Source organism: Hemitrygon akajei, unplaced genomic scaffold, assembly GCF_048418815.1.
Source record: "Hemitrygon akajei unplaced genomic scaffold, sHemAka1.3 Scf000034, whole genome shotgun sequence".
NCBI classification, from domain to species: Eukaryota; Metazoa; Chordata; class Chondrichthyes; order Myliobatiformes; family Dasyatidae; genus Hemitrygon; species Hemitrygon akajei.
This window is the reverse complement of record NW_027331920.1, coordinates 10,316,931-10,332,580: the sequence shown is the minus strand read 5'-3', so window position 1 is coordinate 10,332,580 and position 15,650 is coordinate 10,316,931.

Here is a 15,650-nt window from a genome sequence, read left to right as displayed (position 1 = left end):
GATAGCGATTCCACTTAGCAAATCAGAAGCTAAGGGATTGTAATGTTGACAATCAGGCTCTTATGGTAAGACAGGTGCGATAATGGGCACATGGGGAGACACGTTTACAGAATACTTGGGAGAAGGGGGGGTAAAACATAAAACGGAAGGAATAATATTGACACGACTTAGAATTGGCCATTCTGTGCTAAATTATTCCTCATGCTGTGTTGGAAAACATAATTCTGGGTCGTGCAGTTTTTTGTCGTTATGAAACAGTGCAACACAGACTATATCAGGGTGAAGCACATCAGGTAGAAATAAATCAAATACAGGCTTCATTGCAGTCTTTGTGGGTTGATTGCTTTCATTTAAAAAACGTTCTCAATGTAAACGAGTGTATGACTTGAATTTAATTCACGGACTTGTGTTTCATTACATACAATCTATCCGGCTTTTGGGGTAATATAGCTTTCATTAGAAAAAGAAGAAGCCGTCAGGGATTTCTTTCCTAATTCTCTGCACCGCACTCCAGTCCAGTTCATGGCGTGAATACGCATTTAATGTGGAGTGCCCACAGCCATTGGTCCAAACACCACAGAATTTCTGCACGTTATCCAGTTGTTCAAGGGGAAGGCTTCGACTGGTGAGGTTGACATTGGATTAGAAAACCAGCATCAGAGTAGACGCCTCAGTCTTGTGGGAATATCGGAGTCTGAGGTGGGTTGGATGGGAACGGGAGTAGATGGACAAACGCACAGACCAACGTGCGGCATTTTGTGGAAGATCTTTAACTGTCATCTGGCGAGCACAATGAGGTGTTGAGTCTCCAGGACGGTGCTTTGCATCCCCCCCCCCATATATACACACACACACACACACACACACACACACACACACACACACACACACACACACACACACACACACACACACACACACACACACACACACACACACACACACACACACACACACACTCCGGACTGCCTTGTCGATGGGACAATCCGCCCGGGAATAACACCTGTGAGATCAGACAGTGAATCTGAGGAACTGAGATCCCGGGCCGGAGACATTGCGTCTGCATGTGGCTTGTGCTTAGGACGCGGCTTTATTAATGAACTGAAGCACCGAGGTGACCGGATATTTCACCGCGCTCATCACCTGCTCCCTGAATTTCGACTGAGTCACCGCGTAAATAAATGTGTTGGTGCAGCAGCTGAAATTCATTAGCAATTTCCCGACCTGTTGGAAGATCCGTTCAGAATCATTGAAATTAAACCCTTTCCCTCTGATCTGATAATATACGAAATTTAAAGCGATCGGCATCCACAGGAGTATGAAACTGCCGGAGAGGGTGAAGAGTAAAACCACAGACCTCCTCCTGCTCTCCATCTCCGGGTCACTGCGGTTCTCCCCCTTGCTCTGACCCTTCAGCCCCTTACGGACCCGACTGGCCGCTAAAATGTGTCTGACTGTCAGAGCGTTGAGCAGCAGGATCACAGCGAAAGGGAGGAACGGAGTTAAAACCGTATCAAGCCAGTCATATCCAACCCACCCGGGGTCAGTGAAAATATTGTCTTTGATCACACAGAACCACGGTACATTGTCAATGATCACTACGGGTTTGGTTATGAAATAGCGGATAAAGTTTTTCAGACAAAACAGTAAACCAGTTATTGTTAGAACCACAGCCGCTGTTTTCCCGGTGCAATATTTTGTTTTCATCTTCGGGCAGCAAATGGCGACAAACCGATCAAAGGTGAAAGTGACGGTGAACCAGACAGAACAGCGTGTAGCTGCGAACGTCAGTGCATAGATAACCGTGCACACCGGGGTGATGCTCAGAAAACTCCACGGGAAATAATACCTATTGATCCGAAACAACATGACCTCGGTGACAATGGTCAGTAGATCGGCCGCTGCCATGGCCACCAGGTAGCGAGTGGTGCAGGTAGAGAGGCCGCACATTCCCCGGGACAGGATCACAATCGCCACTAAATTCACTGGAGAGAATGAGAGAGGGAGAGAGAGAGGGTGAGATAAAGAGAGTACAAGAGCGTGGGAGAAAGATAGAAGGAGAAAAATACACTGTGCACTACTGAACACATTCTCCAGGAATTAACACGGGATCGGGTTTCAGGTGTGCTGGAATCTGTGAACGGCTACTAATCTAACGTCAGGCATGGGTCACACTGACTCTGACCTGCCTTCTTCAGTGTGGAGATAAGGCAATGTGTGGGCAATCTTCGGGAATAAAAACGAGCTGCATGAACAACAACGATCAGTGCTGATCTCGATTCCACTCGCTGATGGAGCCGATTTCACTGATTTAACCGTGACTGACCAGACCTCTGGAAACTCGGCGTCGGTTGGGGTCGAGACGGGATACAGAGGTGAGCAACACACACAAAACACTGGAGGAGCTCAGAATCCACGGAATTGTACAAAACTCGCGATTTGGGCCGAGACCCTTCTTCAGAACGAAGAGGTGTCCCAATTTGCGAAGGGTCTCAGGGGCAAAGCGAGGATAACTTAGTAACCTGAGGCTGAGTGGCTCCGTTGATGGATTAATTCCGCAGAACAGTTCACTTCGATAACACACGGCAGGAGATCCGTGGGCACTGGTTCAGGTGATCAGACACAATTGGTGATCAACAGGCAAAGGAATTCGACTGTGACTGACCCCACGGGGAGACTTGAAACATAGACCAAGGGTCCACTCTGATACATAACTCACATCTAGTGACCTTTACAATGTAAACCCTTGCCAGTCACATCTTCCCGGAGAGCTGCCTGTCCCCGGCACTGGGACAAATCTGGACAAGGTGTCATTCAAGGCAAGAAAAACGTCTGAGTCGATCCCATAAGTTAGAGGAGAGACAGAGGTTTAGTTCCGTTTGTCATTAAAGATAAAAAATCGGAATGTTAAATTGACAGTTTCCATATCTCAGAAGGACATTTGTACAAAGATCATCAATTTGAAAGCTTGTCAAATGATCATAAACAGATTCACGTGGTTAACACACAAAAATAGCAAACATGAATTGCTCTGCTCACTCACCAGGAACTCCAATGACGGCAATGAACACGTACAATATTTTCTCCACACTCTCGTACTTATCCCACATTGCAGACATTTTAACTGTCCATTTCCATTGTGCTACAGACGATCTCTTGGAATGAAATTTTGAGGCAGCACATGCCCGGGGATTTTAATACCATTCAGCGACTCCACGGGGACATATTTCAACAGATTTAAAAATAAAGGTTTCTACACTATTTACAAACCGATTACGTCAGACAGGTACAATCCCCGCGGTGACAGATTGTGGTTAAATTAATGAATTCATAACTTGATCATTTGCGGGTGTTATTTTGTCCCAACAAAGGTGACTGCACCTTCCGCGTTGACTGATCAAATAAACGTGCTTCATTATGTGAATATGTACTTCAAAGGAACCATTGGTCAGACACAGACTATTGAAGTAAATTATGTGGTTGTATTTTGTGAAATTGTATTGAATCACCTACTGCTGCCATTCTCCTCCAGAGTATAAACTCTTAATGTAGTTTGTGTTTTGCGGACTCTACCGAGGGTGTTCCCAAGAAAGTGTCTGTGGTGATGAATAAACACTTACATATCCGCAATACCCACCCCAAACGTCCTCAGTGACTTTGTCACAATCAGAACATTTAGGGGCTCGTCCTGGACCCACCCCCAATGCTAACACGTGACTATCAAACTCAGCAGTCTTGAGTGAGGGCGTACGTTTTAATCATATCACCCCGGATGTGTCAAAGAACACGACTGAGAGCGGGAGAGGTCATCTGTGTCTGTAGGTTGTATTTGGGAGAAGGAGGGGGGTATTTGGGAGAAGGCGAGAGGCAGGCGAAGCGTTGGGCAGAAAGAGACAATAAAGGATATTCAAAGTTCATATTGCATTTATTATTAAAGTCTGTATAAACGGGAACAACTCCAAATCCACCGGCTCCCCCAAGTCAGCGTTTACCCCCGAATCCGCCAACACACCCAACTCAGCACATATCTTCAAATCGTTGTGCACCCACAAATCTATGCTCACGGGAAAACCCGCATTCAACTGTCAAATCAGTGTGCACCCCCAAAGCAACCTACACCCCAAAATCCCTGTACACTCACACAGTCGCTGCCATATCCCTAAATATGTGAACATCCGCAAAATAACATCCGTCACCAAATCCGTCTGCACCACAGATTCACCGAGTAACCTCGAAATCTGCGCATATCCCCAAATCCGTGTGAGCGCTAAATCCGTGCATGCATGTACATATTAGACCAGCTTAAAGCAGGCATCATTTCAAACACATCGCAAAATAATAACTGATATTGCTACAAATCTGGGCACCTCCCCAACTTCACCCTCACCCCCGCAGCAGAGTGTACCCCCAAACCCCGAACACCCCCTTATTCGTTGACAAACCCGTAAGTCTGCCTTGATTCGCAAATCCTTGTGCACCCCCATATTCTCCAAAACATCCCTAAATCAGCGCAATCCTGCAATCTGTTTGCACCCACAAATCCCTGCGCATCCGAACCTGCCCACTCCCTCAAATCCGCCGACATACCCTGATCTGTGTGTACCCCAGACCCGCTGAATCTCCCACATGCACATTGTCGTGGGCAAAGTACTGGAGAGTTTAACATCGGTAGCTGAGCGAAGGGCGCTGAGTAGGCTACGGTCAATTATGGATAACTCTGAACATCCTCTACATAGCACCATCCAGAGACAGAGAAGCAGTTTCAGCGACAGGTTACTATCGATGCAATGCTCCTCAGACAGGATGAAGAGGTCAATACTCCCCAATGCCATTAGGCTTTACAATTCTACCGCCAGGACTTAAGAACTTTTTAAAAGCTATTATTAATGCTTTTTGAGATAGTGATTTAGATGCATATCATATTTTTTACTGAGTTAAGTATTGTATGTAATTAGTTTTGCTACAACAAGTGTATGGGACATTGGAAAAAAGTTGAATTTCCCCATGGGGATGAATAAAGTATCTATCTATCTATCTATCTATCTATCTATCTATCTATCTATCTATCTATCTATCTATCTATCTATCTATCTATCTATCTATCTATCTATCTATCTATCGATCTATTATCTCAGAGGAAGAATCATTTCAAGCAGTTATGAAAGTATCTGTCTCCACCTTAAAAAAAATAGCAAGAACAAATTTCAGATTGCATATATTATTAAAATATGTTTGTATGAAACAACCTTTAAGATTCGACATACCTCAAAATCCACCGTGAGCACTCCCAAATCTGTGCATACACGCAAATCCATATGCAACCTCCAACTTAGTGTTCACGCCCAAATCTGCGGGCATTCCCAAATCTATGCGCAACGCCAAACCTGCCAACACTCCGAAATACAGCGACATACCCAGATCCGTGCGCACCACAAACCCACGGAGTCCACCACAGGCATATTAGACTATCCCAGAGCAGACAGCACTAGCTGTTTGTCGAGACCGTGTGGCTACTGAGAAGACCCGGATAGTGCGCAAGAAATCCTTCAGGACAAGAGACGAGAGTGTGAACAGTGGTTCGGGGAACTATGTAGCATTGCATTGTTTGTAAGGGATACAGCAATATCATGGGTTTAATTCTGAATAGGAGAGAGCTCGGACAGTCTCTACTCAATGTATTCGAGGAGATTTGATAAGAAATGAAAGAATGAGAGTATGAGGAGCGTTTGATTGTCCGGCCTTGAATTCGTTGAGTTTAAAAGAAAACAAAGGGAGAAATCATATTGAAACTGATCGAATATCGAATGCACATCGAACACGGTGGAGACCCGGGGAGGCAGTGTGTGTGTGTGTGTGTGTGTGTGTGTGTGTGTGTGTGTGTGTGTGTGTGTGTGTGTGTGTGTGTGTGTGTGTGTGTGTGTGTGTGTGTGTGTGTGTGTGTGTGTGTGTGTGTGTGTGTGTGTGTGTGTGTGTGTGTGTGTGTGTGTGATCGCCTCACATAGACCATGGATGTCAGTACCTGTACAATGTTATCCCCAACCAGAAGGCCTTAAAGCACACTTCTCTCTTTCCGACAATGGACACAACTAATTCCCTTTTCATCTACACTTTATTTGGAGACAGAGAGCACTGTAACAAAGATACAAGCACCTTTTCCCATTTTGTATTTACAGAATTGTCATTCTGCCGAGTTCCAAAACAGGATCTGGAAGACAGCCCTCAATACCCCTTCCGTCCATGTACTTATCCAAACCTCTCTTCAATGAAATCCATAAATTCCACTGACATGTCTTCCCACACCCTCACCGCCTACTGTGTGAAGAAAGTCCCACTGAGGTGCATGTAAAAGTTTGGGCACCCCGGTTAAAATTTCTGTTGCTGTGAATAGCTAAGCGAGTAAATGATAACCTGATTTCCAAAAGGCATAAATTTAAAGATGACACATTTCTTTAATATTTTCGGCAAGATTACTTTTTTTTTAATTTCCGCCTTTTAGAGTTTCAAAATAACAAGAAAGAAAAAGGGCCCGAATCAAAGGTTTAGGCACCCTCCGTGGTTCGAAGCAGCCCCTTTGGCAAGAGTCACAGCTTGGAAACGGTTTCTGTAGCCAGCTAATAGTCTTTCAATTCTTCTTTGGGGGCTGTGGTCCATTCTTCCTTTAAAAACCGTTCTAGTTCTGTGAGATTCTTGGACCATCTTGCATGCACTGCTCTTTTGAGGGCTATCCACACATTTTGGATGATGTTTAGGTCGTGGGACTCTGAGGGCCATAGCAAAACCTTCACCTTGCGCCTCTTGAGGTGGTCAATTGTGGATTTTGAGGTGTGTTTAGGATCATTATCCTGTTGTAGGAGCCATCCTCTTTTCACCTTCAGCTTTTTTACAGACTGTGTGATGTTTCCTTCCAGAATTTGCTGGTATTGAATTGAATTCATTCTTACCTCTAACAATGAAATGTTCCCCGTGCTACAGGCTGCAATACAAGCCCAAAGCATGATCGATCCACTTTCGTGCTTAACAGTTAGAGAGGTGTTCTCTTTATAAAATTCTGCACCGTTTTTTCTCCAAGCATACCTTTGCTCATTGCGGCCAATACGTTTTACATTTAACTTCATCAGTGCACAGGAATTGTTTGCAAACTGCATCAGGCTTGCTTAGATGTTCCTTTGCAAATTTCTGACGCTGAGTTTTGTGGTGAGGACACAGGGAATGTTTTCTGCTGATGACTCTTCCATGAAGGTCATATTTGTGCAGGTGTCGCTGCACAGTAGAACAGTGAACCACCACTCCAGAGTCTGTTAAATCTTCCTGAAGGTTATTTTGCTGTCAAACGTGAGTTTGGCTTTGCCTTTCTAGCAATCCTACGAGTAGTTCTCTCGGAAAGTTTTCTTGGTCTTCCAGACCTCAACTTCACCTCCACCGTTCCTGATAACAGCCATTTCTTAATTACATTACGAACTGAAGAAACGGCTACCTGAAAACGCTTTGCAATCTTCTTATAGCCTTCTGCTGCTTTGTGGACATAATTTATTTTAATTTTCAGAATGCTAAGCAGCTGCTTAGAGAAGCCCATGGTGCTGATTGTTGGGAGTCTTGTGAAAAGTACACTAATCTTTCTTAAAATGTTGAAAAGAACGCGTCATCTTAAACTTTCTGACTTCTGGAGATCAGTTCATCTTTTACACGCTTATCTATTCACAGTAACCAAATCTACGTGCACCCGTTGAAAGAGCAAAGTACAGAGGTTATAAAAGTATCGGAAATTAAAACACGTCACAACTCCAAATCCGCAGTCTCCAAAAACTCTGTGAGAACACCGAAATCCGTGCGCATCCCCATAAAGCCCTAAATAAATGAGCACACAACTAAATCTGTGGCAGCCCCAAATCAGTGCGCACCCCAAACACCTGACACACCCAAATGCATAATAGCTTATCTCAGAGCAAGAATCATTTCAAGCAGTTTAGAAAATGGCCGTATCAACATTAAAAACCGTACATCCGTGTGTACTCCGACAGCACAACCCTAAATCTACGTGCACCCCCAAATCCAAATCCCCCCACCCAAAGCAGTGTGCACTCCACAGTTGCCGACAAACCGCTAAATCTGGTCCCCAAATAAGTGCGCCCCCACATGTTCGAGAATACAGCCATGAATTTGTGCGCATCCCTAAACGCGTGCGCGCCACCAAGGACCACGATCACACGCATATCCGTCGTTCCAAATCAGTGCGCACAGCAGACCTGCTGACATCCCCATACCTGCATGAGATTATCTCAGAACAAAAATCGAGCCACACATTGAAAATCTGCCTTGACATTAAAAATCCCAAACCAGTCCAAAATTTGTGTGGAGATCTTGATGTGTTGACGCAGCCCATCACGTGCTGTCACGTATGCTCCCCAATATTTGAGAGCGGACATTTGCAGTGAATGGAGCCACTTGTTCTGTTGTGTATGGATTTCCTATCAATACAGCCTGGTTCCAGCAACACGGCGATCTTGGTTATTACTGAACACTACACCGGATGTGCTCAAACCTTCCATAAAAAGCATCAGAGGACATCGACCGTGGCCAAAGTGTTATGCTCATTCTGGCCTCCCCAGACGGATACGTGGGGATCAGGCCCAATTAAGGAGGTAAATGTAAGGTGGGGAATTGCCCGACGGGACAATGTCAGTACCCCTCCCCCTGAACGGAAACCTCCAGGCAAGATCCTCCAGGCTTGTCCGGATGGTCCGGGTGGGAGTCTTGGATAAATGAAGTGTCCAGGATGAAGGAGCGGGGAACTCAGGGCCGTATCCTTTTCATCTAGTACCCGCCGTATGGTGAATGCCAGATGGTTCTCGGTGATTCGGCTGGGTGCAGGGGTTTCGGTCGGAGGACACAAGGGGCTGACGGAAAGTCGTTTTAACTGGGAAACGTGCATAGATATTGGTAGTTTAAGTCAGACCGCTGTGGGGTTGATGATACTTTAGACCTCAGTAGATCCCAAAAACTGAGGGGCGAGTTTCTTAGGCTCGTTTTTGAGAGGGATGTCTTTGGATGAAAGCCACACCATCTGCCCAGGTCGATACTCAGGCGCAGGTGTCCGGTGTCGGTCGGCAATCCTCCTATTGCGATCGGCTGAGCTGAGCTGGGTCATGCGTGTGTCCTCCCAAAGCTTGCGGCACCGATCGATTTGGGCCTGAACAGACGGCACCGCGATCTCCACTTCTTGCGCGGGGAACAGCGGGGGTTTGGTACCCAAAGGAGCACTCGAAGGGAGACCTTCCGAGGGCAGCACTAACCAGAGAGCTGTGGGCGTACTCAACCCACGCGAGGTGGTCACTCCAGATCGACTCCAAGTCCAGTTTAACCCGTTCCGTTTGACAGACAGACAGACAGACATACTTTATTGATCCCGAGGGGAAATTGGGTTTCGGTACAACCGCACCAACCAAGAATAGTGAAGAAATATAACGATATAAAATCATAAATAATTAAATAATAATAAGTTAATCATGCCAAGTAGAAATAAGTCCAGGACCAGCCTATTGGCTCAGGGTGTCTGACACTCCGAGGGAGGAGTTGAAATGTTTGATGGCCACAGGTAGGAATGACATCCTATGACGCGCAGTGTTACATCTGGCTGAATGTACATTATGGTGTGGATGGGAGACATTGTCCAAGATGGCATGCAACTTGGACAGCATCCTCTTTTCAGACAGCACCGTCAGAGAGTCCAGTTCCACCCCCACAACGTCACTGGCCTGACGAATGAGTTTGTTGATTCCGTTCGCCTGAGGGTGGAAGCCGGATGACAGGCTGACCGAGGGACCTAAGACTTGACAGAAGGCCTTCCGTACCTGCGAGATGAATTGGGGACCTCGATCGGAGACAATGACAGCGGCGATTCCGTGGAGGCGGAAGACGTGACGGACGAGAAGGTTTCCAGCGCAGAAGGGAGTTTAGGGAGGGCTACAAAGTGCACCGTCTTGAAGAACCGGTCTACCACGGTGAGTACGGTGGTGTTTCTGTATGAAGGGGTAGACCGGTGACGAAATCTAGGGCGATGTGCGACCAAGTCGGGGACGAAGCAATCCCGCAGGTGACCGATGGGAGGCTTTTCCACGGACACAGACGGAACATGCAGAGACATAGGAACGGGTAACATTCCTGTATATTTCCGAATTCGCCGACACAGCCAGATCTGTGCGCAATCCCAAATCCACGTGCACTGTCATATTCGACAACAGACCAATAAATCTGTGCACATTCCATATTCAGGAGAATACCCCCAAATCTGCGGGCATCCCCAAACCGTCCGCACCCAAATCCCACTGCCATCCCCACATGTACATTAGATGTACCTGTAACGTTCTCGCTCGGGTGTGAAATAACGCCGAGGTAAACGTCGAGATAAACCAGAATCAATGCAAACGAGACCGCAGTAAGATTAACCATTTACTGTTCACTCTTCACATTAACGCATGGTGAAAACTGTTGAAAAACAATACAAGATTGGTACAGTGTTTGTTCCCTTCTAAATATCACATTTACATTGTGAATACTTGCAAAGGTAAAACTACAGTAACTACATTACACTAAAGTGCAGCATACAGTCAGAATCTAGCTGCTCCATTGGCTGCTTTAGATACACTTCAATACAAACTATCCCGACTCTTTAACTGACGAAAAGGTAAACCTTACCGACCGTCGTTACTTTTAACAGAATCGGCGTTAACATTTTAACTCAAAATACCGATTATCTAATGACTTACAGCGTTGCTTTCACTGTGTCTTTGGTGCATAGAGAGACCCTAGTCAGCGTTATGGTCGCACATGTGAGTGACCCCCGCCCTTGCGTGAATCTCAAACCGGTAATTCCCCACAAGACGCGGCGAACCCGGATGTGACGTCATCGCAGCCGCGATGTATTACAGACAAATCAATTGATTTAAACAATCCTAACTTTAACTAAAAAATGCTAACAAATTACTACGCGAAAATATTATAAACTAAATAACTGCCATAAAGGCAGCACAGTACCCAAAGGAAGAATCATTTCAAACAGTTCGGAAAATGATCGCCTCGTCATTAAAAATCCGCACACAGCCCAAGTCTTACCCGTGTGCAAATCTTGACACGCCGAGATACACAAATCTGAGTGTGAACCCAAACCCGTGTGCACCCCATGTTCAACAACACCCCTCAATCTGCGTACATCTCCAAATCCGTGTGCACCCCATGTTCAACAACACCCCTCAATCTGCGCACATCACCAAATCCGTGTCGACCTCCATACTCGACAACCCACCCCTAAATTCTGCCCATCCTCAAATGAGTCTGATATTGCTAGTGACTAATGGTGCTTATTAGTAACTACACAATACAGTAATATAAATGCAGATATATAGCAATGATTTTATATATATGTGTGTGTATCTGCGTGTGTGTGCGCGCGTGCGTGCGTGCGTGTGTGTGTGCATGCGTGCGTGTGTGTGTTTGTGTGTGTGTGGAAATAGAAAAAAACAGGCTTTTTCAAACCTGGGGTAAAGGGAAACAGTCTTAAGATGATGAGTAAAGTTCGGTTCAGTTTGTGGCATTGAGTTGAGTAGTGATGGAGGGAGAGAGATGTTTAGTTCTTCAGGTGAGCTGATGCCGTCGATCTTCCCGTTGTCCTCCGAAATCCTTTCAAAGTCACCGAATGTGACCACAACAAAGGTGACTGTTCTTCTGTGGTGGAATTATCAACCCAGGCGAGGGTTCGACGCACGAATAACTCCCCACCGGTCAAAGCTTTTCCACACTGAGAGAGCCACTGGTCGATTCTCCTGATCGATCCTCAAAAACCCACAACAAACCTCATCCAGTGTCCAAAACCGTGTGCCTGTGAGTCTATCATCTGACCTTCTATTTATCTCACCATGCTGAACACTAGTTCTCCATCAAATAACGCCGCCCTCAGTCACTACTGGTTGCTCATGGCTTTCTCTCTCTCTGTCTGTAAGAATTCAATCATTTCCAACTTAACATCTGGATAAACAATCAGCTATAATTTTACCAGTACCTGTCACATGTTCTATTTTGAGGAAGATTTCTTGCAATATCAGACTCCATTTTAATAACCTTCTATTCTTATCCTTCATATTAGTCAGAAACACTAACGGATCATGATCTGTGTAGTCCACAAGTGGTTTCTGGGCAGGAAAAAACATAGACTTCAAAACGTTGTAAAGCCAGAATAAGTAATAGCAACTCCTTTTCAACAGTGGAATAATTTTTTTCTGATGCACATTAAATTTATTTGAGAAATAAGCCACTGGGTGTTCAATGTCATCCACACCTTTCAGTAACAATACTGCCCCAGCAGGTTCGTCACTAGCGTCTGTTGTTAAAGAGAATGGTTTTGAAAAATCGGATGCTGTTACGGATTCAGGCAACAATAAATATATGAGTTAGGCAGGGGTTTTTAAAACAAATAACATGTTTATTAAACACTGAAAACAAACCCCCAAAAGTAAACAAATCACTAACGTAACCGGAAATCTACTGCTGTGCGGCAGCTTAAACAGTTCTTAAAGCGGTGCAGCAAAAACAGTTCTTCGAAGTAGTATTGCCAAAAGTTCAGAATGCTCACAGTCCATTTAAGGGAGAGACTTTTTAACACGATTTAAATTCTCTTTCACGTCGTGTTGTTTCGGTTCCCAAGATCGAACTTTTCCCACGAAGAATTTACGAAACGAAACGGTTTAATGGCACTGACATTTCCTTTACAGAACTATTCCCAATCCTTTCTGCTATTTCGCAGGGATTAACACGAGAACAGTCAACGAATTCCTTCCGAATAAGGATCAAACAAGGTTGAACCTGTTTCACCTTCGAAATCGATTTTCCTCGATCTTTTAACTCCCGAACTCCGATCTTCACTCTCCACTGATTCTCAACTAGCAGTATTGTAGAGCAACTGCTGGCAATGACCTTTTAAATTTTAGGCATTAGATAAAACTTCATCTTTCAACTAAACTGCGTCATAACATTAAATCACGCAGTGGCATGAAGTCAACATGGCAAATCCAGCCACGAGCTGCCCCTCCTCACAGGGAGGGGTCCTCCTTTTATACCTTGTAAAAAAAACTGTCACATGACCTGTACTGGCGGGAAAATGACGTCACTCCACCATCACAAGACCATTACCTCAAGTTCAGTATAGTTTCAATCCCAGTCACGTGACAAGGGTACCATTGTCACGTGTCACGAGTACGTAACAATGCTTTAAGCACAGGATGATTATACAGGATATTTTTCAGACGTTCAATTACCTGGAAAAGGTAATTGCATACAAATCGTTTACTCTTCCCTAGGAGTATTGTGAGGGGGGAGAGATATCTGCAAAGTTCTTGCAATACTTTCGGTAATACCCTACCATCCCTTAAAACCTTCTTAAAGCTTTTTGCTGGTCGGAAGGGCAACCTCAACAATAGCTTGGACCTTGGCTTGTACAGGAACCAGTTGGCCCAAGCCTAACAAATAGCTAAGATACGTGACAGTGGCGTGGCCGAACTCACTTTTAGCGAGGTTCACAGTAAGACTGGCCTTGGACAGCCTTTCAAGCAGTCTTTCTACAGCCACATTATGCTCTTCCTACGTGTCTTTCCAGACCACTAATTAATCGATATAAGCCACTATGTTTTCTGAACCTCTAATCACAGAATCAAAAATCCTTTGAAATGTCCCTGGAGCATTTTTCATCCCGAAGCTTAAAACATTATATTCATACAGCCCAGAAGGTGTGAGAAACGCTGAGATTTCTCTGGCCCTGTCGGTCAAAGGAACACACCAATATCATTTCAGCAAGTCAATGTTTGTGAGCTACTTAGCCTTTCCCGCTTTATCAATACAGTCATCCACTCTCGGGATAGAATAAGCATCTGTCTTGGTTATTGCATTGATTTTCCTGTAGTCAGTACAGAATCTCATGTACCGTCCGGTTTAGGCACAAGAACGCAGGGCGCCGCCCAGTCTGAGGTAGATTGCCTCATGATACCGGTTGCCAGCTGGTAGCCAATTTCCTTTTCAACCAACTTGCTTTTCTCCAAGTTCATTCTGTAAGGATGCTGTTTAATGGGCTGGGCTGGATTTACAATGACATCATGTACGGCAACTGTACACCTTCTCGGAAGGTCAGGAAATAAATCATTATGCTTGCTGATTAGTTCTTGCAATTGCTCTGTGCGAGCTCTAGATGACAGAGTTTATCAGTAAGGTATTTCAAAATAGTGGAATTCTCAAGCCTTGTTGATGCGATATTCAACTTGTTAAAAGTTCTTGCCCCTCATTATCAAATTCCGCAACCTCATTTGTTTTCATAACAGTACTCACTGGTACCATCTTAGGGTCTTAATAAGGCTTCACCTTATTTATAGACAATAGGCAATAGACAATAGGTGCAGAGGTATACCTTTCGGCCCTTCGAGCCTGCACCGCCATTTTGAGATCATGGCTGATCATCTACTATCAATACCCGGTTCCTGCCTTGTCATTACGGGTTAAATAACGGGTTAAAGAACCAGCAGAAATAGAAAACACTTTGGAGTCCAGTATTGCTACTAACTAAGTGTATTTATTAGTAACTACTCAATATGGTAATAAAAATTCAGATATTTTAAACTGGTTAACAATTATATATATATATGGAAATATATGAAAACCAAGCTTCCTCAAGCCTAGGGGTGAATAGATACAGTCTTACGGTGATGAGTAAAGTTCAGTTCAGTTCGTGGTATGGAATTGAGTAGTGATGGAGAGAGAGAGAAATGTTTAGTTCTTCAGATGAGCTGATGCCGTCGATCTTCCCGTTTTCCTCCAAAATTAAGACGTACTTAAAATGAAGAGGATTGGAATGAGGGAGTTCATTGCCTTTTATTTTCAGTAAGAGAGAAAATACAGGATTCAGTAGGCTTTCGTCTTTAACTTGTATTCGGTTATAGGGTTCGAGAACCTTTAACACTGTTAAAGGAACAGTGAACAAGCGAAGACATGCATATCAATTTGTTGGACTATGTTTTGAAATTCAAGGACATATTGTACAAAGCCTGTAACTTGGTAAGGGAGAACTTGAAAGTTTCTCAGAACAGGATGAAAACATGTTTTGATAAACAAGCCACGATGAGAACATCCCAAAGGGGTGATAAAGTATTCATGTCTATACCGATTTTAACGAACCCACTTCAGGCAAAATACCACGGTCCTTATGAGGTTCTGTCTAAGATTAATAATGTGGACTATTTAGTCAAAACACCAGACCATCGTAAGCCAACTCAATTGTGCCATATCAACATGCTTAGACCATATTTTGTTAAACAATACCCACCTGTGACCAGGGTGGAAAATAGCAATGAGACTGGAAACCCTGGGAACGACCCATCTGAGGTTTATCGTAAACCAAACGTTGTTTCAGCTATATTATCGAACTCGAGTATTTTGAATTTGATTGATGAAAAATTGGCCCACATACAGCCACAGCAGCGACAGCAGATGAAACAGGTAATTATGAAATTTAAGGATTTATTTTCTGCTATCCACAGCGAAAAACAATAGCGTCCCATGATGTCGATGTCGGGGATGCTAAACCGATTCAAAAACCTTTCCTTATTGAAAAGTGTGAA